We start from the raw sequence: 24,760 nt of genomic DNA on the forward strand, positions 1-24,760 counted from the left end.
GGAGGCTAAGGAATGAGAGGGGGCATTGGATCTTTCAAGTAGGAACGTAAGAGTATGCTGGGGCAGAAGCTTGACCTCAGGAACACAAGAGAATTGCTGAGAAGTAGAGGCAAAAAGGTCAGATTCCATGCTCGTGGATTTAGCTGCAAGAGTGATGGGATGGAGGCTAGACAGGTAAGACCTATGAAGATGAAGGTCGAAGGCAGATGGGGAGGGGAATAAAGATGAGGAGAAATAGCTGATGTTGGAGGAAGAAAGGATGTTGGGTAGGGGAGAGGGAGAGAGGGAGAGAGAGAGCGAGAGAAATAACTTGCACAGAAAAATATTGAGCAGCATCTCTGTTTCTCAGATCTACAAATAGACTCCATGCAGATGGGACTAGGTTTAAAGAGAAGGTGAGGGCGCCTGGGTGGCTCAGTTGGTTGAGCGACTGCCTTCAGCTCAGGTCATGATCTTGGAGTCCGGGAATCGAGTCCCACATCGGGGTCCCTGCTCAGCAGGGAGTCTGCTTCTTCCTCTGACCCTCCCCCCTCTCATGTGCTCTCTCTCTCTCTCTCATTCTCTCTCTCAAATAAATAAAATCTTAAAAAAAAAAAAAAAGAGAAGGTGAGAAATCCTTTGGTTTACTAGGGATATTGAAGTGTGGCTGTAGAGGGAACTGCCCAGAGGTCAAGTCTCTAAGGGTACCATTGTCATGCTTGTAGCTGAACTCGATGACTGTGTTAGCTCTTCCTGGCCCCTGACACTGTTATCCATTTCCTCCATTTGGAACTCTCTCTGCTTTTGATTTTATTCCCTTCTGGTTTTCCAACCATGCCTCAGCTTCTTCCTCTGTCTGCCCCTTAGATGTTAATTCCAGGCTTCTGACTCTGGCCCACTTCTCTTCCTGCTCTTCACATTTCTCTAGATGTTCTCATCTATCCTGTGGCTCATGATGGCTCCCAAATCTGCATCTCTGACCCAGACCTCTCCTCAGCTCTAAGTCCTTCTACTCAGTCCACTTTCACTGTACAGCTCCATTTGGATGTCCCATAGGCACCCAAAAGGCAACATATCTAGACCCAAACTTACACCCCCTCAGACTGTTTTTTCCCCACTGTTCCCATCTTTAGGTTGACCATACATCCCTGGTTGCTGAAATAGTCTCAGTTTAAGCCTGTTGTCCCAACATAATTATTAATAATCTCCCTTTTCCTCTCAGAAATGTTCTGATTTGAATGATACATTATAAGGTCACTTTATCCATTTTGGACAGTAGCATGACCAGTCACTTAAATGCCCATGCCAGAAATTTCATATTTATCCTACACTTAGGAAAAATTTGCTTAACTCCCACATTCTGTATTGTTTGTCTCATTCCAGAGGACTGAGCCCCTGGGCAGCAGGGACAGAGTCTTATCCACTGTGATATTCTAGTGCCAAGCACAGAACCTGGTCTATAGAAGATGCTCAATAAATGTCAAGTAAAGGACATGAAAATGGAGTTAAGGGATGGAATTAGAAGCCATAGAATATTAGAGCTGGAAAGGGTGGGCCCTTAGGCCTATCCTCTCGTTTTATAGATAAGGAAATTGAGGCCCAGTATGGTGCATGGACTTGACCAAAGTCATGACCAGTTAGTGGCAGGTCAGTACTGGACCCCAGATCTGCCAAAACCTATCAAAGGCTCTTTTCTAGGTGTTTTAAATCTTCTTCATTAAGTAGAGGGACAACTCAGCAGTCTGCCTTCATTAGACCCTTAGTGTGCGTGTGTGTGTGTGTGTGTGTGTGTGTGTGTGTGTGTGTGTGTCCCCTGAGGGTTTGGGGATGTGGTATGGAGGGGAAGAATCGATATTCTTGCTTCCAACAGTGTTCAAAGAAGCTGAGGAGACCCGTCAAGGCTTATTTGAGAGGCATTATACCACTTTTCTCTTGGAGATATTTTCACCTTCTTAACATTGCCAGACCAGGTTAAAATAAAATCTGATCTGACAATAACTCAGGTGGTGTCTTTTGTTATTGTTTTTAAATCAAGATGAGAATCAGATGCTGTGAAACACAGCCTCAGCAAGCGGGTCATGGAAGGCTAGCATATCGTTTACTGCTCGATCTGACATCTTGTTGCTGGACATGAGGATTCTGAAAAAGAGGCCACCTGCCTTCAGTGGAGTCTTTCCTCCTTCTTTTAGTTCACCTCCAATTCTCTTAGCCTGGTCTTGGCGAAGAAATAATTTGATTTTGAAAAAAGGATCCCTTTTTCTGCTCTTTATGTTCCTTATTTATAAAATAAGTAGGCTAGAGACTCTCATCGCTGTGTCTAGCCCTGAGTCCCATCATGTTAAGGGTCCTCTGCCCATTGCTTGGAACAGACTTGGACATTCATATCTACCATAGGTATTTCTAATATAGATACATTTACGCTATCAAAATCCAGGTCTCTGCTTTGTTCTTGGCCAGACTGAATCTCTCTTATACATGATACTTAAATTCATCATTCCTTAAATGTCCAGTCCTCTTTCTTTTTAAAACACTCTAATATGCTTATTATTTCAACCATTTATATTTAACATTAAAGTTTAATCATGAAGTTGTTAACCATAGAAAATTATTAAATAAGTGAGTTTGGAATGAGCATGGAACAGCTGAAAAAAAAATGAGTGAGTATTTCAGAATGAGCACTTTGGAAAAGAAATTTATGCATAGAAAACAATGGAGAATTACAATTAAGAGCTCTGGGGATCTCAAACTGATTTGTCCAGCTATTACATAGTCATTTCAATTTAAATTAAAATTGTAACTATTTTCTAGTCTACTAAAAATATGAGGTGTCACATTAAGAGTTTTAATGGTGCGTTCTCTGGGGAATGCAAAAATGCAAGATTGTAGCACATAAATAACTATATAGAGAAGAGTGAATAAATTCTCTGCCAAAAATGAATATGATAAAAACAGAAATGACAGTGGATTATTTTATTCCCTCTAGTGAAGCGCAGCTCACACATTAGAGCAAAGAAACAGTTCATAGGGTGTCTAATTCTGTATCACTTTGTCAGAGCTGATGAAAAGAACAACACAAAAAATTTTAACTGGTTGATGAACTCAGGCATAAATGAGGCCATATATTTTGTTCCCAATGTAAAAAAAATTTTAGCCATAGGAAGTAGGTTGATATTAATATTTGATAGCCCTGGTTCATAGAAAATTGGATTAGTCAAGGTTTTAACCACTGTAGAACATGTTTAAGGCAATCAAAAACTTCTGGAGGGGAAAAAAAGATTAAAGTCAAAAGCAGGAGATGTAGCTACCTGGAGTAGGCTAAATCCTGATGTGTGTGTGTGGTCGTGTATGCTAGAATGGCTGGTCAGAGTGGTTGGTAGAACACAAAAGATTTGGGATTTTATTGTAATACATGTGAATTATAGATAAAAGAAGTGGTATCTGGATAATGGAGAGAGTTAACTGACGTAAGAACCAGGTGCAAGAGAGTTACTATAAGTTTGGTTGAGCTTCCAGGTAGCCAGGATAAAAAGGAAATTGGTAGGTTTCATACATCTTGTTGTCATATCAATGTCGTCCTGTTCCTAAGTTCTTGGAGGAATTTGTTGTTTGGAGCAGTAGTTCTCAAACTTGAGTACACTTAAGAATTATCTGGCCTCTGGAGATTCTGTTTAACTTGTCTAGGATGGGATGTGTGCATCAATATTTTTTTTAAAAGCTCCTCAGGTGGGTTTGATGCACAGCCAGGCTTGTGGGTTAGTGGTGTAGAACCTTACAGAGAACAAATGACTAATCGCTGTTCAGCAGAAGATACAGAAACTCTTTATACAACCAATTATCATATTGATTCTTAATATAAGAGGAGTATTGATTTGTAGTTCAGTGAAGGCATTTCTAAAACAATTCAAATCCAGTTTTCCTGCCACATAAAATTACAGGCATCTGTACTTTGAGTAATCCATTCCTGAAAAACCAGACATTTTGCATACACATGCTAGCTGGGAGCCAATTTTTATTATTTTATTTTATTTATTTATTTTTTAAAGATTTTATTTATTTTTTGACAGAGAAAGACAGCAAGAGAGGGAACACAAGCAGGGGGAGCAGGAGAGGGAGAAGCAGGCTTCCTGTCAAGCAGGGAGCCCGATGTGGGGCTCAATCCCAGGACCCTGGGATCATGACCTGAGCCGAAGGCAGACGCTTAAGGACTGAGCCACCCCGGCACCCCCAATTTTTATTATTTTAAATAGGAAAAAATTACAGTGTATTAAATGCAACCCAAATCCCTCAACTAAATTTTACTGAGACAGTCAAATTCCTTTATAAACTTAAGTTACAAATTACCACATTAGGATGTAAAAAGGCTTACAACATTCCTTCCTGTCATTAAATGATACATAGGTTTTTAACGGTCATTTGTGCGCAGTGACAAAGCTTCTTTTAGGACTAGCCCCATCTGAGACACACTTCCTTTTTATTGTTTCCTGATGCGCTGTTCAAATTTTGTTCGATTCTGATGGTCTACCAATTATAGTTGGAAGAAACTTGAGGCTTTTCTCAAACACAATGTCACAGTTTTTGTGATATATTTTTTAATGAATGAAAAATTTTTCCTTTGTGAATATTGGCTTAAATATTATATTGAAAGATATGTATATTCTATGATATTTGGTCATTCCTATTCTGAGGGGCATTCTAGCAGGGAAATGCTAAACAGGGAGATATTCTACTTAAAAATGCATTTAGGGGGTGCCTGGTTGGCTCAGTTGGTTAAGCGACTGCCTTTGGCTCAAGTCATGATCCTGGAGCCCCAGGATCGAGTCCCGCATCGGGCTCCCTGCTCAGCGGGGAGTCTGCTTCTCCCTCTGACCCTCCCCCCTCTCATGCTCTCTCTCTCTCTCTCATTCTCCCTCTCTCAAATAAATAAATAAAATCTTTAAAAAAATGAAAATGTATTTAGGGTCACCTGGGTGGCTCAGTCGCTTAAGTATCCAACTCTTGGTTTTGGCTCAGGTCATGATCGAGCCCTGCGTCTGGCTCTGCACTCAGTGCGGAGTCTGCTTCAGATTCTTTCTCTTCTCTCTGCCCCTCCCTGCTTGCTCTCGCTCTCTCAAATAAAATCTTAAAAAAAGAATAAAAATAAAAATGCATTTAAAAAGTCCAAGGTGGATAACCAGGCTTGAGAATTGAATTAGTAAGGATATTTTTTGGCTGCAAGTAACACAATACCCTCCCTCATTAAAGTGGGTATTCGTGGCAAGAAGTCCAGAGGTGGATGGTCACAGAGTTGGTCCAGCAGCGTAATGTTGTAATCAAGGGCTATAGCTATTCCCACCTGCTTGATGCTTTACTCAACTCATGGTGTTGGTGTTGTCTCCCTTCATGGTCACAAGATGACTGCAGCAGCCCAGATACCATGCCTTCTGTCAACAGAGTCCGGAAGTAGGAAGGGATGGCAGTGAGAGAACTCCTCTTATTCAGTCTCTCTTTATATCAGGAGCAAAGTCCTTCTCACAAGCCTTCAAGCAGAATTCTAACATCTCATTAGCAGAAATGGGCTATATGGCCATCCATAGCTATAAAGGAGGCTGGAAGAATGGTTATCTTGCATCTACAACCTCCATCATGCAGGGAATCTGATGGGGGAGAAGAAAGGCTGGTGGGAAGGTCAATAGAGTCTAGATTCTATCATTAATGAGCTGTGTGTCCTTGGGCAGGTCTCTTGCCCTCCATAAATTGATAGGGTTTCTGACAGAGCACTTCTGCTTGCATTTTAAGATGTTACTTACAAAGGTTTGTCTTGATTGGAAAAGAGAATGTCTATGGAGATTGCCAGAGCACCTTGGCATATAAAAATTGCTAACAAGTTCTACAGCAAAGAGAACAGTTTACCTATCCAACCCAGTGTTCCCAAGATGTATTTGACCATAGAACCTTTTATATAAACCAGGAACTTGTGCATCCAGTATTCTGTGGAACTCTCCAGGAAACACTGCCCTGTTAGATTGAAGTTTCTTAAAGATAGGGTCTTCATCTTTAAATTTCTCAGAGTACTCAGCAGAGTTTCCAGATACACACTGCTCATCCTTCATCAAGGCTTTAACTTCACTTCCTCAGGGAAGACATCTCATCCATCCAAACTAGGACAGAAGATACACATGTATATTTCCTGACCTATTTTGGCATGTATCCTGTATAAATATATCCTATCTTCCTCCTGTAATGTATAGATACCTCAATTGCAAAAACTTGTAATTTGTTATCATGAGTATATATGATCTGTCTTGCCAATGGACTTGTATTTACGTACAAAGTGGTTTTGAGGATCAAATGAGTCAGGAGGCGTAAATGTGCTTTAAAAACTGAAATAGAAGGAATCTTTTCAATAAACCCAAAATATGCAGTTGGAGATGGGGGGAGGTAAAAGCCTACAAAGAAGCCACACCACAGGGATTACCATGAAATCTGATGGCCATCATTCTGCAGCCATCATCATCCCCTCGAACACCCAGACCTCTCCTGCCTTCCCTGCAAAGAGCACTCAGTCCCATGCTGCCACAGCACCTGGCTCATCTGCACTCTGCAGGTGTGTTCAAAGTCATTTCGCTCCTTGTTCCTTATCTGCCCTACCTGGAGACACTCAGACTGTGTGAAGGACATTATCAGGGCCGCTGTAGGGTGACTCTGGTGACTGAATAATGCATGAAACCAGCAGTGGCCAAGGAGGAGCCTCCCCAAGTGGGTGGTGGGTTGAGGACAGGGTCTGGTCTCCATCTGTGGGGACCTGACTTTCCTATCCGTGGGGTCTTTCAGATTGATGGCTCAGTCCATATGGATGAAGTTCCTTTAGTAGGTTTCTTGAAATGTTTATTAGCTGGAAACAGGTATGGACTGACAAATTAGACAACAGTGCTTAATGGTTTACAAAGGGTGCCCATGTCCTTCCCATTCATTTCACTGGGGCCTCACAAATTGCTCTGGGAGGTAGAGGGGTCAAGGGTTGTTATCTATCATCTATTGACAGGGAAACCGAGACCCCAAGAAAGCATGATTTGCCCAAGAGAAGATCAGTCTTCTGGGCGACTTATTATTTTTTTAATGTTCCTAGATTAACTGAATCCACAGTACTTTTCTGTTCTTCAGCCAAATTGGAACGTTTCTCCTGCTCTCCTATTCCTATTTAAAATAAAAACATGGGGGGCGCCTGGGTGGCTCAGATGGTTAAGCGTCTGCCTTTGGCTCAGGTCATGATCCCAGGGTCCTGGGATCGAGCCCCACATCGGGCTCCCTGCTCAGTGGGAAGCCTGCTTCTCCCTCTCCCACCTCCCCTGCTTGTGTTCCCCCTCTCGCTGTGTCTCTCCCTGTCAAATAAATGAATAAACATCTTTAAAAAAATAATAATAAAATAAATAAAATAAAAACATGGAGCGCTTGGGTGGCTCAGTTGGTTAAGTGTCTGCCTTCGGTTCAGATCATGATCTCAGGGTCCTGGGATCGAGCCCCTCATTGGGCTCCCTGCTCAGCGGGGAGCCTGCTTCTCCTTCTCCCTCTGCCATTCCGCCTGCTTGTGTTCTCTCTCGCTCTCTTTCTGTCTCTGTCAAATAAACAAACTCTTTAAAATAAAATAAAAACATAACAAATTTATCATCTTAACCATTTTTATGTTTATGATTCAGTAGCATTAAGTACATTCACAATGTTGTACAACCATCACTTCTAATTCCAGAACTTTTTCATCGTGTCACACAGAAACCCTGTACATTAAACATTAACTCCCAACCTCCCCTCCCTCCAGCCCCTGGCAACCATCATTCTACTTTCTTTTTCTATGAATTTGCCTATTCTAGGTACCTCATATAAGAGGAGTCATACAATATTTATCTTTTTGTATCTGGCTTATTTCACTTAGCATCATGTTCTCAAGGTCCATGCATGTTACAGCATGTATCAGGATATCCTTCCTTTTTAAGGCTGAATAATATTCTATTGTATGTACACACCACATTTTGTTTATCCATTCAGCCATTGATGGACCCTTGGGTTGCTTCCATCTTTTGGCTATTGTGAATAATGCTGCTGTGAACATGTGTACATCCTGTTAAGAGTCCCAGCTTTCAGTTCTTTTGGGTATATGCCTAGGAGTGGAATTGCTGGATCATGTGGTAATTCTATTTAACTTTTTGAGGACCCGCCATACTGTTTCCCTAGTGGCTGTCCCATTTTACATTCCCATCATCCTTTTCTGTTTTTAAGCCAAAATTCATCCTCTGCCTCCAGCATCTCCCATTCATCTCCACTCCCCAAACATCCACCCTGTGTACAAAGCGGATGTGCCTGTCCCACTTATTAGAGGAAAAAAAAGTTGCATTAATAGTTAAAAGTGTGGTATTATGCCGGGTCTGGCAGTAGGTGATTGATGGCCTCCATTACACCCCATTAGATATTTTATTCTTGTTAAATGAAGAGCAGCCAACTTTGTCAAGTATTTTTAGTTCCCTCTGGTCTTATTGGTCCGATCTATTCTTCAGGACGGCCTGTAAATGGCCACATATGGCTGAGTGTCTGCAGGACGGATGGCCATGCAGCTGGCGTTCATTGGCCACCAATTTACCCCGGCCCCCTTCATTGTGAGCCTGACAGCGCTGGGGAGCCTTGTAGATCTAACCAAATATATCTATTTTCTAATTGTCTATTTATCACCTTCTGGGGATTTGTGGGCCTCCTATCTGAAGGCAAAGGGGGGATGGCCTTGAACAATGATCCTTGTCAAGGCTCTCGCTCGCTCTAAATTAGGGCCTAGTTGCTAAATAACTAATTTAGTCCTGCTATCAAGCTGAAAAAGTGGGTATTCAGCACAAAGTGCCAGCTGGGGAATTGATTATGTCTTCTCTCAGCGAGTGTGATAAACCTGCCGCTGAGCCACCGTGGAAGGCTGGAGATGGCTCCCCCAGGGCGGCGGCGTTTCATCATGGAGAATTGGCAGGGGTGCCAGGTCCACTGCCCACGTGGCAGCTGAAGTCTGGGGCACTGGACCTGCCCCGCCATGGCACCTGCGGGGAGTCTGGCCAGCACGGCACCTTCCTGCTCCTGTGGCTTCTGCCTGGAGCCATGGGGATGGTGGCATCTGTCAGAGACGGGACCAAGGTGAGAATTGGGGAGGGGACAAGAAAGTCATCCTGACAGTCCCAATTCCAATTAGACTGAGATTATTGAAGGGAGCTCGGCCTGGGGTTGGGGAGGTGGGAGGGAATAAATGGGAATAGGAGGTTCTTAGGAAAGTGTATTAATAACAACTGCCAGATTTTGAACAGAGAAGGGGGCAAGAGACTTATGGATTACTGCCTGAGAAATCTAAGGACAACAAAAACAATAACAGCAATCAATTACTTAGCCCTCCCCTGGGCCAGGCACTGTACGAGTAGTCTTCAGATCTTTGATCTCTTTGAACCTTCTTAGTATCCAGGCATGTCAGGATTCCTACCCCAATTGGTACTTGGAGAAAAGGAATTTCAGAAATGTTACCTAATCAACTTGTTGAAGGCTGAACTCTGCCCATAAATTTCTCCCTGACTCCAGTTTTTGTTTTGTTTTGTGTTGTTTTTTTTTTACAATGCCCAAAATGCCTCTATCATTGCTTTACTCAACTGGTCTGGGTGCTGGGGGCCAGAGTGGAGATTCAGTCAGACCAGGCCCTGCCTTCATGGAGCTGATCTGTCAGAGGGGGAGTCAGACAGACCACACGAATACAATACAATTCGCAATACAATCAGACCCAAAGGCCCCTTTGTAACTCAAATCTTTTGAATGGCTCCTTTATCATCCTGAAATTAAATTCACAGATAATACATTACACTTATTTGCATAATTAAAAAAATCAGTATAGCATCTTCACTGTAATTTAATGAAGAAATGAAAGCAATTGTAATAAAATAATATGTATTTCATTATTCAAATGTTTGGTCATAAGTACATGAGAAAGCATCATGACACATTCGGATGCTCATACTTACTTATAATGAATGTTTGAATTTAAGAAGAAAGAGATAATGTCCAACTGAATGTTGACGACTTTTTCTCTTTCTCGTTGACAATTTGAAATAGGGCTAAAAAAAAAAAAGATATTGGTCAATATACTTAGAATTGCTTGGAATGTGAAAGCTCCAAGTGCAGACTGATACAAGACTCAGATACCATGAACGGTGCCACCGTGGGTGATGTCATTTTCTGAAATGAGAAAACTCCGAATTGAAGGAAGTAAAATAATCTTTGTGTTTCAATAATGGTTGCATTCTTGGGAAAGTCAGTGTAAATTAAAACCAAGCATGCTGTCCTTTGTGAGTTTCAGTCTAGATTGAGAGGACTATAAACGTTTTTTGACCCACACAGATGTCTGGTTAAAATTCAGATGTTGTAAGTTTGCAAGACAACCTATGCCTTTCCTCACTGGGGGTTGGTTTTGCCCTGCTGAGAATCACTGGACTATATAAAAGACAAGTAAATAAACAAGAAAATAATAAATCGTGATAACAACAATCAAAATAAAACTAGGTGATGGGTTAGAGAGTATTTGAGGAACTACTCAGATTGGGAGGCCAGGGTTTCTGGTTTGGGTTAAGGAGTCCTTCTAAGGCCAGATGTTCCTGGGGGACAAGAGGCAGAAGAGACACAATCAACCTTTGGAGGATTCATTACTCCATGGGGGCAGCGGTGGGGAAAAGAGTGTCAGGAAATTGGTCCGGCCAGAGGCCCAAAAGACCCAGGTTGGGAGCTGCTCTACCAGTTATTGAGCGACCTTGAGCAAGCCACTTTTTTCTTCATGAGCCTCAAGTTTTCTCACCTGTCAAATGGAAAGAGTGATGATCGCATTGCCCTCTTTCCAAGTTAATGAGAAGATCCAAAGTGATGGGAACAAGTGCTTTGTACACCATAAAATTTGAACAGGCTTTAGTCTGTGATGGGAAACATTAGAAACTACTCAAAAACCTCCAAAGAAAGGGGACTGGAAACAAAGGCATGGCAAATCACTTAAGAAAGCATTATGTAGGTGCCCTTACTAGACATGGCGCTGGTCAGCGTGTTGGAGAGGCCGCTACCGGTGAACGGGCTCGGGTTTTTTGGACTCGGGGGTCGTGCAGATCTACTGGACCTGGGTCCAGGGAGTCCCAGCGATGGGCTGAGCCTGGCCGTGCCCAACTGGGGTGTCGCGGAGGAGCTGAGAATTGAAATGCTTCATGGAACCACCACCCTGGCCTTCAAGTTTCAACATGGAGTCATTGTTGCAGCGGACTCTCAGGCCATAGCCGGTGCCTATATAGCCTCCCAGACAGTAAAGAAGGTGATAGAGATCAGTCCCTACCTGCTGGGCACCATGGCTGGGGGCGCAGCGGACTGCAGCTTCTGGGAGCGGCTGTTGGCTCGGCAATGTCGAATCTATGAGCTTTGAAACAAGGAACGCATCTCGGTAGCAGCTGCCTCCAAGCTGCTTGCCAACATGGTGTATCAGTATAAAGGCATGGGGCTGTCCATGGGCACCATGGTCTGTGGCTGGGATAAGAGAGGCCCTGGCCTCTACTATGTGGACAGTGAAGGAAACTGGATCTCGGGGGCCACCTTCTCTGTAGGTTCTGGCTCTGTGTATGCTTATGGGGTCATGGATCAGGGTTACTCCTATGACCTAGAGGTGGAACAGGCCTATGATCTGGCCCGTCGAGCCATCTACCAAGCCACCTATAGAGATGCCTACTCAGGAGGTGCAGTCAACCTCTACCATGTCCGGGAGGATGGCTGGATCCGTCTCCAGTGACAATGTAGCTGACCTACATGACAAATATAGTGGTTCTACCCCTTGAAGGAGGGTGGATGTGGCTGCTTGCATTTCATGGGGGGACAGTTGCTGGTAATGTGGATACAGCTCCCTATCCTCCAGGGGTGGGGTCCTCAATTGTATAGATAATTTTTTTAAGCACTGGTGCCATTGACCTCTATGTGTTACTAGTTGTTAATGACCTGCTGCAGAGGTGATTTTACTTTCTTGGATGTTAACATTACACTACTCGAGCTCAAAAAAAAAAAAAAAAAAGAAAGCATTATGTAATCATTAAAATGTTGTGAAATAATAGTTAATGTGCAGAAAGACGTCCACAGGGTGAGAAAGCAAGTGACAAAATGATACGGAGAGTATGCTCCTTTGTTTGCAATTAGAAGAGGAAGAGCAAGCAAACAAAACAACCAACCAACAAACAAAAAAGAATTGGAAGGATGTATACCAAAGTACTAACTGATGTTATCTCTGGGAATTAGAGTTGATTGTAATTTTCTTTTTACTCCACTGTATAATGAACTGTATCATTTTTGTAATAAGAGAACCAAGCCACAAACGTGGATTTTAAGATGCTTGTCACACACCAAGACCATGCTAGAATCACTGGTGCTGTGTGTGGCTGGGGGGCCAGGGTACTGTCTTTCTTGGCATTTCACAAGAGATAAGCATTGCGGCCGCTTGCCATCCAGGGAAAGCTGTGTCTTTCCCAGGAGCAACTGGTTCTCTTTTTGTATTACCCTCTCTACCCTCAGAGCTTGAGTCAGGCAGCTCCAGGTTCTTATAGTTAGAGCTTATGATGATGTCCCAGATTCTGGGCTGGGTACCATTATTTGAATCCTCACAATAACTATGAGGTAGATATTATCACCTCCATTTTATAGGTAAGAAAAGTAAGACCAGAAGATTAAATGAATCACCACTTGTCATGTATCTTCTAAGTGGAAGGACAAAGTTTTCAACCTGGGATTTCTAGTTCTGAGCCACTGGGCAGACATTTGTAACCACTTGGGAGATTAACTATTGGCAAGACAAGTTTCTGTGTCTCTATAAATGCAGTTGAAAATGCCTAGAGTTTCTATTTTCTATTGGCTAAATGTGGGTAAACACCCACCTCACAACCTGGCTGGGAGACAGGGTATTGGAGGAGCAGGCTGCAGTCCTCTGTGTGTACAGAGGAGGGACGTGGTTAACATGACTTCCTTTCTCTGGCTTTGGGCAGTGTTGGAATTACAGTCCTGCCACCCATCTCCCTCTGCCCAAACTGGAACCCATCATGCTGGTGGGTTAGTTGGAGGAGATTCCAGTGAAAGAAACTAGGGACCTGGAGGGTAGCCCCTACTGAGCCCCAACCTTGGGGGGCTGTCTTGAATTCTAAAGACTCCAGTATCGCACTGTTCATCCACCCAGCCACTCACCCATTATCATCTCTCAGAAAAGGGAGATTTACTTTCTGTTCAAGTCCTTCCTAAGTTTCTCATGTTATGGGGCTTGTTCTCATTTAATTTTGACCCAAAAGCACTGTTTGGGGATGACATATTCATCCCCAATAACTTCAATCAATGCTAGGCTTCCAGTGCTTATAAAGGTCACTTCCTGGAGTAAAAATGGAGACAGAAACACTAAGCAGAGATTTAGTCATTTTTCCATATAATTACAAGTGTTGGGTGTTATAAACAAGCCTTTTAAAGATCACTTTAAAAAACAATACACTAAGTGTTTCCTTTGCAGAGCTCATGAATAGAGAATGGATACTTGGGGCTAGGAGTGTAATTTCCAGTGACAGCATCATCCACGGATGCAAAACATCCTGTAACTTAAATGATTTGGATGGAAGTGAAGGTGATGTGCTCTGGAAAGTGGTGTTAGGTGACTTGCGAAGTGGCTCTGGTGATGACAAAGATACCAATGTCAAAGAGGCATGTGAAGAGGATGAGTATCATTGTTTCCTGGATTCCATGTGAGCATGAAAAGAGGCAATGTTTCTAAATATCCTTCCAATTAATATGAGACTTTATATTAGTATGTTAAGTTTCAATTAACATATGACTTATAATTACTACACTGGTATACTAATATATTTTATATACATTACTTTATGTGAAATTAAAGTTTTAAATTTATTAAATAGGCAGACCTTTGACTATCCCATCTATATTCTTAAAAGTTGATACATGCAAGTTGGTCAAAGCTTTGTTTTGGAACTTTCTGTTGGCAAAAGGCAGATCTCTCTATACTTGGGGTTTAGGCCTACTATGTGCCAGGCACAGTGTGTAGGAGAAACCAGAGTTCTAAACCACACCTGAGTCCTGAGGGTCTGTGTGGGAAGAGCCCTGATGGAACCCCTTCATCTTCACCCTCCCAAAAGGTGTTACGTGCTCTGCTGTGGAGAGGATGCATCCACTTGCTGGAGCAGGCTGGTGTCTAAAATGGGGTTGAGGGGCTCCTGGGTGGCTCAGTCTATTGAGCGTCTGACTTTGACTCAGGTTGTGATCCCGGGGTCCTGGGATCAAGCCCTGCATCAGGCTCCACGCTCAGCGAGGAGTCTGCTTCTCCTTCTCCCTCTGCCCCTCCCGCTGCTTGTGCACTCTCTCTCTCAAATAAATAAATAAAATCTTTAAAAAAAAATAAAATAAAATGGGGTTGGCATCAGTGGGGTTAACCATTTTTGCTCAGTGTTCCCTAAAATAATCTATGTCCCTACTTGAACATTTTAATGTTGACATCTAGACTATAATAAACCATTTTAAATAATTTTAAATATACAGTTTTAAATAATTACAAAGGATATCATGTCTGGTATATTATAAATATATAAATTGTGAGATAAAACTCTTCACATCGCTGTTTAAATGTGTCCAATAAAATACACATATCATAGCAATTTGATACCCACCACCATCCTTTTAAAAAATACACGAATGAGCTCTTATTTAACAGTAGGAAATTGTATTTCCAATCCACTTCCCCCACAGAATTTTATTCTAATGTAATGTATTTTTATGCTTGAAAGTCTTTTATTGATTTTCCTATCATACTTCTCTGCAACAAAAAAGATGTATATAAATTGAATTTTTTAATTTCCTATGGCCATAAGCCTCTAAGAATAAAAAAAAATTCTTTTGGATTGAGTTATCATTTCAACTATCAGTAATACAAACCTGATAAAAATAACATGAATGTACTGCAAATTTTGATAAATAATTATTAAAGAGTTAAAAATTATCAGAAAAGCTTCTCTTAATGAGATGGGTGGGGGCATATAGCCATGTTGTCGTGCACTACAAAACTCCAGGGAGAGATGTTCACATAGACTGTGATGTAGATGGCAACCCCTGGAATTATGCAGTGAACAACCTGCACAACTGTATGTGGTGGGCCTGGATTTGGACTGTGGTGGTTATAGTGCCTTGATTAAAGGTGACATTGAGAACACCATTTGTTGAATTGTCCCTTTATTTGATGCCCCAGAATTTTTGACTCAACAGGACAACATAACCATAGTAATATTCAGGTGAAAAGATAACATGAGTCTGTTTATACAGTAGAAGAAGGATTATAGAAGGGAGGATGGGAATGGAAAACTGGCATGATGTTTCCACCAAAGGCAGATCAGTTTCAGGAAAGAATTCATATGGAAGGTGGGAACCAGGAAATTGATTCCCTGCTGGATATTCCCTGGAAAGTTTTTATACCCCCAGGGGGCTGTGAATCTCTGGGGTATCTCCACAGTCCAGCCAATGGTGCCTGCAGAGCTCTTTGTCGTGCTGGCCAGACTGGAGGCATTCTGCCATTAACCAGAAACTCTGCCTCTTGGTCTTGGCAGGCCCTCTCAGCCAGGATCCCCAAATCCATTGAGCCCACCACAAACCCCAACCCTGTCTGTGGGCCTGGTAGATGCCTCATACCATCCTAAGGAAGAGCATAATATAGTATCCACTTGTTTAGAACTGAGTAAATTCCAGGCAGTATTCTCTGCATTTTACTAATCTCATTGAATCTTCCCTCAAACCTAATAATGTAAGTTCTATTATTCTCATTCTACAGACAAGAGAACAGAGGCTTACATCTATGAAATAACTTGCTCAAAGTCACACACATATACATGGAGAAGGGAGCTTTCAGACCTAGTCCAGGTCAGCGAAGTTCTGAAGCCTGAGCCTTTTCCTATCCCACTATGTCTCTTTAAAGCATGAAAAGAGAATGGAACTATTGTATTGAGGAACCTACTAGGAGCCAGGTGCTTTGCACATTATCACATTTAAACCTCACTACCATCCTGCAAGGTAAATACTGTTATCTTTTTGTTGCAGATGAAGAAAATGAAGCCCAAGGTAATAAGCAGGAGAGCTGGAGTTTGACTCTGGGTCTGTTCATCCCAAAGGAATAGCCTCTTTCCCCTCCTGGAGGCAGTTTCCTGGGCTGGGATGCCAGCTCTTCAGCCACTGCCAAGCCCATGACTGAACAGAGTCCATTACCTTTCCTCTAAGCTCCTTGGTATGAACTACCTTGGATTTCCCTACAAAGAATAAGGGATATAAAGACAATAAAACCACTGTTAGAAAATTTGGCCTCTGAGTCCATCTGGCCCAGCCCCACATTTTCTACGATTATTTAATTTAATGCTGAGAATGCTTCTGAACCCTGGCCATGTGCCAGGTACCCAACTAGATGCTGCTAAAGACACTGGGCACGAAGGGAAAAGTGGTCCCTGACCTCATTTATTGCCACTTGACACTCGGTCTTGTCTTAAATTCCATAAAGACAGTGGTCAACATGGGGTCACAGGAGGTGGAGGAGGCAGTTGATTGTGATGGGGGTATCAGGAAGATTGTATGAACATGGTGGAACTTGAGCTGGGGTATCACTGCTGTCTAGTTAATTCAGTCAAAACAGGCGACAAGGTCTGAAGAATCTAGAGAGATGTGGCCATATGGTCTTAGCCTGGAGTGCCTGAGCCTCTCTGACATGCTGACTGGGAGTTTCTAGCTCATGTCTGTGTAGAGCGCTGAGCATAATAGCTCCTTGGGCAGTATACTATGAAGCTCTTCACAGTATTATTTTGTGAAAATAATTTCAGCTAAATACACTTTGGCTTCTCACAGGAATAGGACAAGAATTCATTTTTGACTAGGCTTCTCTCCTCATTTCCCTTGCAAGTCGGATTACTTAGAGGCCTCTGCCGAGTGGAGTCACTTCAGGGCTCTGCAGACCTCAGGAGCCCCAGAGTGTTACCTCACTTGACCTCCACAAAATCCTATGCCCTAGCCAGACAGCCCCTCCTGGGAGGATGGTGCCCCCTGGTGCCCCCTGTGGTGGGAAGTGGAGCCTCCTCACCAGGGCCCTTCCTGCCCTTTTTCCGTGAACCACACCCAGATAAGTGAGCACCATCCCCTGCAGAGTGGGAGTGGCCAGTTACAGGGGCCAAGTTCTGTAGAGGCACCCTCGTGGAGGTCCTAGTCCTCAGGAGTATCTCAAGAACCTAGCTGGGAAATAGATGCTAGCACTTCCTCAGGCAAGGCCCACTGTCTGAGTGTATTTTTTGTGCGATCCTGGGTTATTTGACTTCTCTGAGGAAAGATAAAGTGTTGGACCACACTTCATTCTTAATTTCTTTCTGTCAAACTTCTAGTTCTGTCATGATTTTTTTTCCCTTTTATTGCCATTAATTTTTTTTTTTTTCTTTTTGGGTAACTGTAGATTGTAAGGTAATGGATTTTGGTCATGCCTATGACATTAGTGCCATTGATTGAGTTCCTACCAAGTACTAGGTACTTTTCCTGGGATATCGCATTTCATTCTGCAAAGTAGGCAGTATTGGCCCCATTTCACTGATGAGACTGAAGTTCAGAAAGCTGGAATGACTTATAAGATCACAGCTGGTAAGTGGTAGGGTGAGAATTTGACTCTAAAACAGTGACTAACCCTAGAAAGTGTGTTTTCTGCACAGAGAGTCTTGAACTAGGCTTGTCTCCTACCTGCCAGCACCCTCTAAAATAAAGCATCTAGGGCACCTGGGTGGCTCAGTTCGTTAAGCGACTGCCTTCGGCTCAGGTCATGATCCTGGAGTCCCTGGATCAAGTCCCGGGATCGAGTCCCGCATTGGGCTCCCTGCTCAGCAGGGAGTCTGCTCCTCCCTCTGACCCTCCCCCCTCTCATGCTCTCTCTATCTCATTCTCTCTCGCAAATAAATAAATAAAATCTTTAAAAAAAAATAAAATAAAGCATCTATCACTAAACACAGCTCAAAGTAGATGGAACCACAGTTAGATCCACATGTGGCATTAATGCAACATAAAGACCGGTAGCCACCTTGCTGTGTGACCTTGGGCAAGTCACTCACCCTCTCTGGACCTGAGGTTCCTCAACTATAGAAAAAGAGCAAGGAATGGATGATTTCTCAGGGGACTTTGTACTTCCAAAATCCTGTGCTTCAAATGCCACAGTAAATTTAGGGGCTTTGTGGAGCTGCAGCCCATCTGATAGTCTCCCCAATTTGACCTTTTCTTAAATTCATTTCATTAATTCTCTTATTCATAAGAATGCGTTTTCATTTCATGGTTCCTATGTTTAGTGCTTTCTCCTGATGATGCTTCTCTTCCCCGGTATAATTTTTTGTTCCATTAATTTCCAAGGACCATTTTGCCAGATCAGAGTGTTAAGAATCATTCACACCTCTTCCATTTGTCTAACCAACCGCTCATCCATTTCTCTCCAGAAATAATTGTATATGGTTCAATAAGTTTATTGTTCAAATCTGTTTACACTTCAGGATGCATCTCATCAGGATTTGCTATAAAGGGTGGAAGCCAGTTTCCAATTATCATTATTATATCTGTTTCTCCAAGTTTTCCAAATATACTTTTTCTTCATCTTCAGGAGCTCTTTTAAATTTTTTTTTAAATTTTATTTTTCTTTTATCCCAAAGACAGACTTTAAACAAAAAAAACACTAATTCTTTTCAATATTTCTGTGCCTCTATTTCCCTGACTCACCAGGGCTAGCAAATCACCTGGGTGTGATGGTGGGCTTTTTCTCTCTCCAGCACTACTCTGCCTTTATTTTGAGAAGTTCCCCATTAAGGGCTCACCGAGTCTTTATAACTCTCTCGGGCTGCAGACACTGTGGGCAAGGGAGGTCTGAGAGGGAAGAGAAGAGAGAGAAGAGAAAAAGAGAAGCAGAAATGGAACTCTAGGAGCAAGAACAAGAGAGAATTTGCAAGTGAAGACACTGCCTGGACTCGGGACAGGCGGCAAACCAGTTCCCAAAGCAGCCCCAGGTCTAGCTGCTCCCGAAGCCTTCCCGAGGCAGAGGTAGAGCTTGAGGGCTTGAGGGCTTGGGGCTGGCAAAGTGGGGTCCAGAGCTGTTCTGCCAATTAGTAGCTCGGCAGTGTGAGTCCATTCCTTTAACCTCTGCCTCAGTGCCTCAGCTGTAAGAGTGGGGATAATAGTTCTTGCTTCGTAGGTTAATGTGGGGATCTATTCATATATCCATTTATTCAGTTATTTCTTAGGTTCCTGCAGTGTGGCAGACTGTACTGAGAGCTGAGGAGAGAGTAGGGAGCAAACCCCAGGCCCCATCCTTGTATTTACGGAGTTGGGCTCAGGGTGGGGTGACATATATCAACATATTCATTACTCATGTAAAATTTACCAGGACTGCAGAGAGTCCATGATGCGCTTCGGGGCACCCTGGGGGTGTACCGGGTGAGGAGAGGGGAGAGCACGGTAGGCAGAGGCAGGTGTGGCTGCAGGGCAGACAGCGCGGGGGAGCCCAGGTCCCAGGGAAGCTGGTGGGACAGAGCACCGAAGAGGCCTGCCCATCACAAGTAAAGTAGCGCTCAGCTCGGGTAGCCGCTCTCCTGAGTACTTGAACTGTAGCTGCAGGCTTCCCAGGGGCCACAGCTGTTGCCCGCTGAGTGGGAAAGGAGCTATTTAATGCTCCTATCCAACCGTGGGGAAAGCGCTGATAGACTCAGGAGGAAAGAGCTGGGGTCAAGGGTCCCACGGGCTGGGGCACTCGGAGTCTGGACCCACCTGAGTGGGGGCCCAGCAGCAAGAGAGCTTGGCGTGAGGTGCCATGAAGCAGGGCTGTGAGATTTTTCTGTCCCTGTCCTCAGCTGCGGTTCATCACTCAGCATGTATCAGAACCACCAGGGGAATTGACTTCAGAAGCAGACGTCTGGCCTCCCTTCCTGGAGGCTGGTTTATCAAGTTTACCAAGGCTGGTTACAGGGTCACAGCAGCCTCCTTCCCAATTCCAGGAAGCGCTTTCTACCAGTGAGACTGCCTGGCTGGGGGGTGCAGCCCGCACTCACTGCCAGCCTCCAGACTGGGAGGGTAGCGACAGGTGTCAGAATTCCATTGGGATTGGATGGGAACCAGTGAGAACGTCCTGCCTTCTCCATCTCTCTGTTCCCACGGCGGTTGTCGCTGGAGAAACGCAGGTGTTTCCCTTCATTGTCTGGTCTCTTTATGGGGAAATGGTATCAGCTGGCCTCAAGAACTGATCCGTAGAACCCTAACAGCAACCCCCTACCCCTAGTGTGCTGATCATCTTTCTGAAGAAGCTCCTAGAAGGTCAGGTGCTGGGGCGTTTGGCCCTGTCATGAGGGAGATGTCAGGGAGGGTGCTGGATTTCACCTTGTAGCTCTGAGTTAAATGCTTTGCTGGGTGGGGGGAGCCCCAGGCTGAGAACGCTGTTTGCTAGGAGAGCGGCACAAGGCATTCAGGGGCAGCTTTATGTAGTCTCATTAACGGACATGGATGCCGGCAAAGAGGGAAAGCGCTCGGTGTGGCCTGAGAGTGGAGCCACCCTTGGGTCTCTCCTGCTGAAAGTCTGGGGTGGTTGTGGGAGCAGGGGGACAGAATTAGAAGCCCGTCCCAGGACACCGGGATCCTGGTCGAGGGTGGAAAGTCGTTCCAGGTTGGGGTGGGGTTGGAGAGCTGCCCTGGTAAAGAGGCAACCCTTGAAACTATACACTTACTGTGGGGTTTTTCCCTGATGTTTTCTTGTTTTTGTTTTGTTTTGTTTTTACTATAGAAAATCTGGAAAAAATACAACAGAAAAATAAATTTTAAAATAAAATAAAAATCTGGCAACCCCTACAATCCAAAGCCATCCTTCAAAATTCTGGTGTATTTTCTGTCAGGATCTTTTTCTAAACACAGGCCTGGGCTCCTGGGTGGCTCAGTCGGTTAAGCATCTGACTTTGGCTCAGGTCATGATCTCAGGGTTCTGGGATCAAGCCCTGAGTTGGGCTCCCTGCTCAGTGCGGAGTCTGCTTGTCTCTCTGCCTGCCACTCCCCCTGCTCATGTTCTCTCTCCCTCTCTCTCAAATAAATAAAATCTTAAAAAAAAAGTTATTTTAATTCTAAAATATGCAAAATTATTAGGATGAAAAGGCAAAATTCAAATTATAATTAGTAAATATTAAAAATTTAGATCAAAATTATTTCAATAAAGCTGGTTTTAAATTTTTAAACAGTTGATTAAGTTAAATATTAAAAATATTAAAACTATGCTCTCTTTTTTAAAGATTTATTTATATATTTTAGAGAGTGGGGGGTGCAGGGGAGGGGCAGAGGGAGAGGCACCGGGAGAGAATCCCAAGCAGACTCCCTACTGAGTGTGGAGCCCAGCGCAGGGCTCCATCTCACCACCCTGAGATCATGACCTGAATTGAAATCAGGAGTCGGGCGCTTGACTGACTGAGCCATCCAGGCGCCCCAAAACTCTGCTCTTTTAATGGCCAACATTCATCTAGTTGTCAATGCAAAGGGTTGGTATTATGCTTCATCCATATTTGTCTAAATCTACATATATACAAATTTAAGGGTAAAATGAATTATTTGATATTGCAAAATATTCCTAAGCTGTTATGTACAGCTGTTGCAAGTCTTGTGCTAATTAGTGAGTACGTCTGGAACCATGAATTAGAACATGAAGAAAAGCAAGGAGATGGACACTTGGCACTACTGGGAGATGATACTAGGTTATGCAAGAAAGGTTTGCATTTCATGCTATCTAAGAGAAAATGTTTGACGAATTCATTTGTCTTTTCTCTTACTTCAGCACGTCCACCGCTCACATCTTCCCTGCACTCTGCAGTGGTGTCTGTCTCTGATGTCAGCGGCAGCACGGTCCACCCAGTGTTGTGGCACTTTTGTTTCAAGGACAAAGGGCAAGAGGTGCAGACACATTTCCTGGGGCTTGAGTGATGTTAGTGGAGAATTGATGTTTCGGGTTATGCTATGTATGCAATGCTGGGCACCAGATCCTAAGTAACAGAAGTGCCCATGTCTTCTGTAATAACTATTTGTGTGTACGTGTGTGTTTATGAGATGCAGAACACCCTCAATTGTGGGACCCAAGGCAGGGATCACCCTTGCTCAGGTATAAAGTCCAAGGATATATATGTATAATAATATACATATATAGTGTGTGTCTTATTTCCCCAATTTTCAGTCATGAACATTTTCTTTATAAATATTCTTCTGAAAGTATTTATTTTTAGCAATATTCCATACAACAGATCTATCACCATTTCTTAAACCAGATCCCTACTGTTGAAATTTATGCTGTTTTCCAATTTTTCTCTCTTATAAACAACACCACAATGAACATCCTTATACATATATGGGGTACATGTCTGGAAGCATCACTAGGTCAAAGGGACATACATTGTGTACACAGAATTAAATCAGGAGGGGCCCCTTTAAAAGTCAGATGTTAAATTGATAAGCTCTTTTATCATGTGTTAAGGATGGGTCACAGGAAGACTGACAGCATGAGAATCAGCCCAGGGAATGGAGTCTGGAGCTCTGGATCCTCACTCACTGTGTGAACTTGGGCAAGGTTCTTTCTGTCTGGGCCTGTTTCTCTATCTGTACAGAGAGAAGTTGGACTAGATTTCCCCCCCCAGAGTCCTTGCAATCAGAAGCACTGAGATTCTGCAACCCTTTGCTTGCTGGGTGTGCGTGGAGCCAAGCTCAACCCTGTGGGGCTCCATCCATTAGGCCACACTGCCCCCTGCTGGGCAGTTACCAGATGCCAGTCCCGTTCCTGACTTGCAGGGAGAGGCCCTGGAACCTTGCAGGGCTCACAGCAAGTCAGCTGCCCACTGAGAACCCAGCAAGTTAGGAGAGGCTGTGAAGTGGCTGCTGTTTCACTGGAAATTACATACTTTGGGCTATGCTTCCAAATGTCTCATTTCATTCGTTTGTTCAGCAAATGTTCCCAAGGTCCTCCTTTATGCCCGAGCTGGGAACTCATGTTGCCCTTGAGGAGCACACAGTTTAGAAAGGGCAGAACGGGCCACACGGTACTACCATCCAGAGCAGAGAGAAAGATGTGCAGGAAATGCTTCTGATGCTTAGTTATTTGGCTATTGCTGCGTTCTCAAGCCCCTGATATTCATTTGTTTGGATAAAGAGCCCAAATGGATGGCTGTTCTGGGTTGAATAGTGTCCTCCTAGAACCTGTGAATGGGATATAGGGTCTCTGCAGATGTATTCAAGTTAAGATGGCATCATGCTAGTGGGCCTCAATCCAGCCTGGTGTCCTTCCAAGAACAGAAAACACACACACACATGGGAGAAGGCCCTGTGACAATGAAGGCAGAGACTGGAAGGATGCATCTATAAGCCAAGGACTGACAAGGATTGCCATGAGCAGAAGCCAGGGAGAGGCAAGGAAGGATTCTCCCCTGGAGCCTTCAGAGAGATCACGGCCCTGGCCAACACCTTGACTTGGGACTCCGGGTCTCCAGAACTCTGAGAGAATACATTTCTGTTGTTTCAAACCACCCAGTTTGTGTAATTTGTTACAACAGCCCCAGGAAACTAATACTACAATGGCTCCCTGAGGATGACAGGTGGCATGCCCAGGAGAACTAGGAATCTGACTGAGAGAGAGAGAAAGAATGAATGTGTGTGAGTGGGAATTGCTGGAAGGCCCGAGTTGTAGCCCCAGGAGGCTGCTGACTGGCCATGGGACCCTGGGTGAGTCCCTTGCTTCACCTCTCTAGGTGTTGGTTTGTTGGTCTGTATAGGAAGGCATTGGGTAGACCAGTGGCTTTTACATTCATTCCGCTGCTGTTTCATCTCCTAAAATTACATTCTCGGGGACTATGCCAAAACTGTTTTTGTTTGTTTGTGTTTTTTTGAGATGAGAACGTTTTTTTCTTAAACAAAAGTAAACGTAGCAGCCCACATATAAAAGAGTGCAGGTAGGGGCGCCTGGGTGGCTCAGTCGTTAAGCATCTGCCTTCGGCTCAAGGTCATGATCCCAGGGTCCTGGGATCGAGCCCCGCATCGGGCTCCCTGCTCCGCCGGAAGCCTGCTTCTCCCTCTCCCACTCCCCCTGCTTGGGTTCCCTCTCTCGCTGTGTCTTTCTCTGTCAAATAAATAAAAAAATCTTAAAAAAAAAAAAAAAAAGAGTGCAGGTAAGTTGGGCCAGTCATGGGGTCCCGGGGCTGGGTGGAGCACTTTTGAGAACTCCTAACCCATCTCTAGGACACTGAGGTTTTGCTCATTCCTGTACTGGCCTCTGGTGTCAAGAAGGGTACATTCGATGTCAAATGGATAACAATCCAGAAGTGAGTCACTTTCTTCATTATTTAACAGGAAGTTTCATTTAGCCCTTTGGGTTTAAAAGCTTGGGATCCCAGAACTTTCCCATGGGCTCAGAGAAGGTAAGTGTACTAGTTTCTTGCGGCTCCTGTAAATTCCCACAAACTTGGCGGCTCCAAACAACAACATTTATTCTCTCATGGTTCTTGAGGCCAGAAGTCCGAAATCAATTTCACCGGGCCATAGTTAAGGTGTTGGCCGGGCCACAGTCCCTCTGGAGGCTCTAAGGGAGAACCTTTTCTTTCCACTTCAGTTCTTGGTGGCTGCCAGCAGTCCTTGGCTTGTGGCTGCATCACTGCCATCTCTGCCTGCAGTCACTTTGCCTTGTCTCCTA

General features: G+C 43.9%; 1 protein-coding gene and 1 pseudogene across 1 annotated transcript in view; one reads left to right on the forward strand and one right to left on the reverse strand.

Moving 5' to 3' along the window:
- GNE (glucosamine (UDP-N-acetyl)-2-epimerase/N-acetylmannosamine kinase) overlaps nt 1-24,042 on the reverse strand; it is a 326,114-nt gene extending 302,072 nt beyond the window's left edge. The window contains exon 1 of the mRNA XM_081803176.1: nt 24,028-24,042. The gene's annotated coding sequence lies outside the window, so the exon portion shown is untranslated. The remainder of the gene's footprint in view (nt 1-24,027) is intronic.
- On the forward strand, nt 11,012-12,034 carry LOC102731339 (proteasome subunit beta type-5 pseudogene; annotated as a pseudogene).
- Nucleotides 24,043-24,760: the final 718 nt, after the last annotated feature.

This window comes from Leptonychotes weddellii, chromosome 14 (assembly GCF_054177405.1).
Source record: "Leptonychotes weddellii isolate Sample4059 chromosome 14, ASM5417740v2, whole genome shotgun sequence".
Taxonomy (NCBI): domain Eukaryota; kingdom Metazoa; phylum Chordata; class Mammalia; order Carnivora; family Phocidae; genus Leptonychotes; species Leptonychotes weddellii.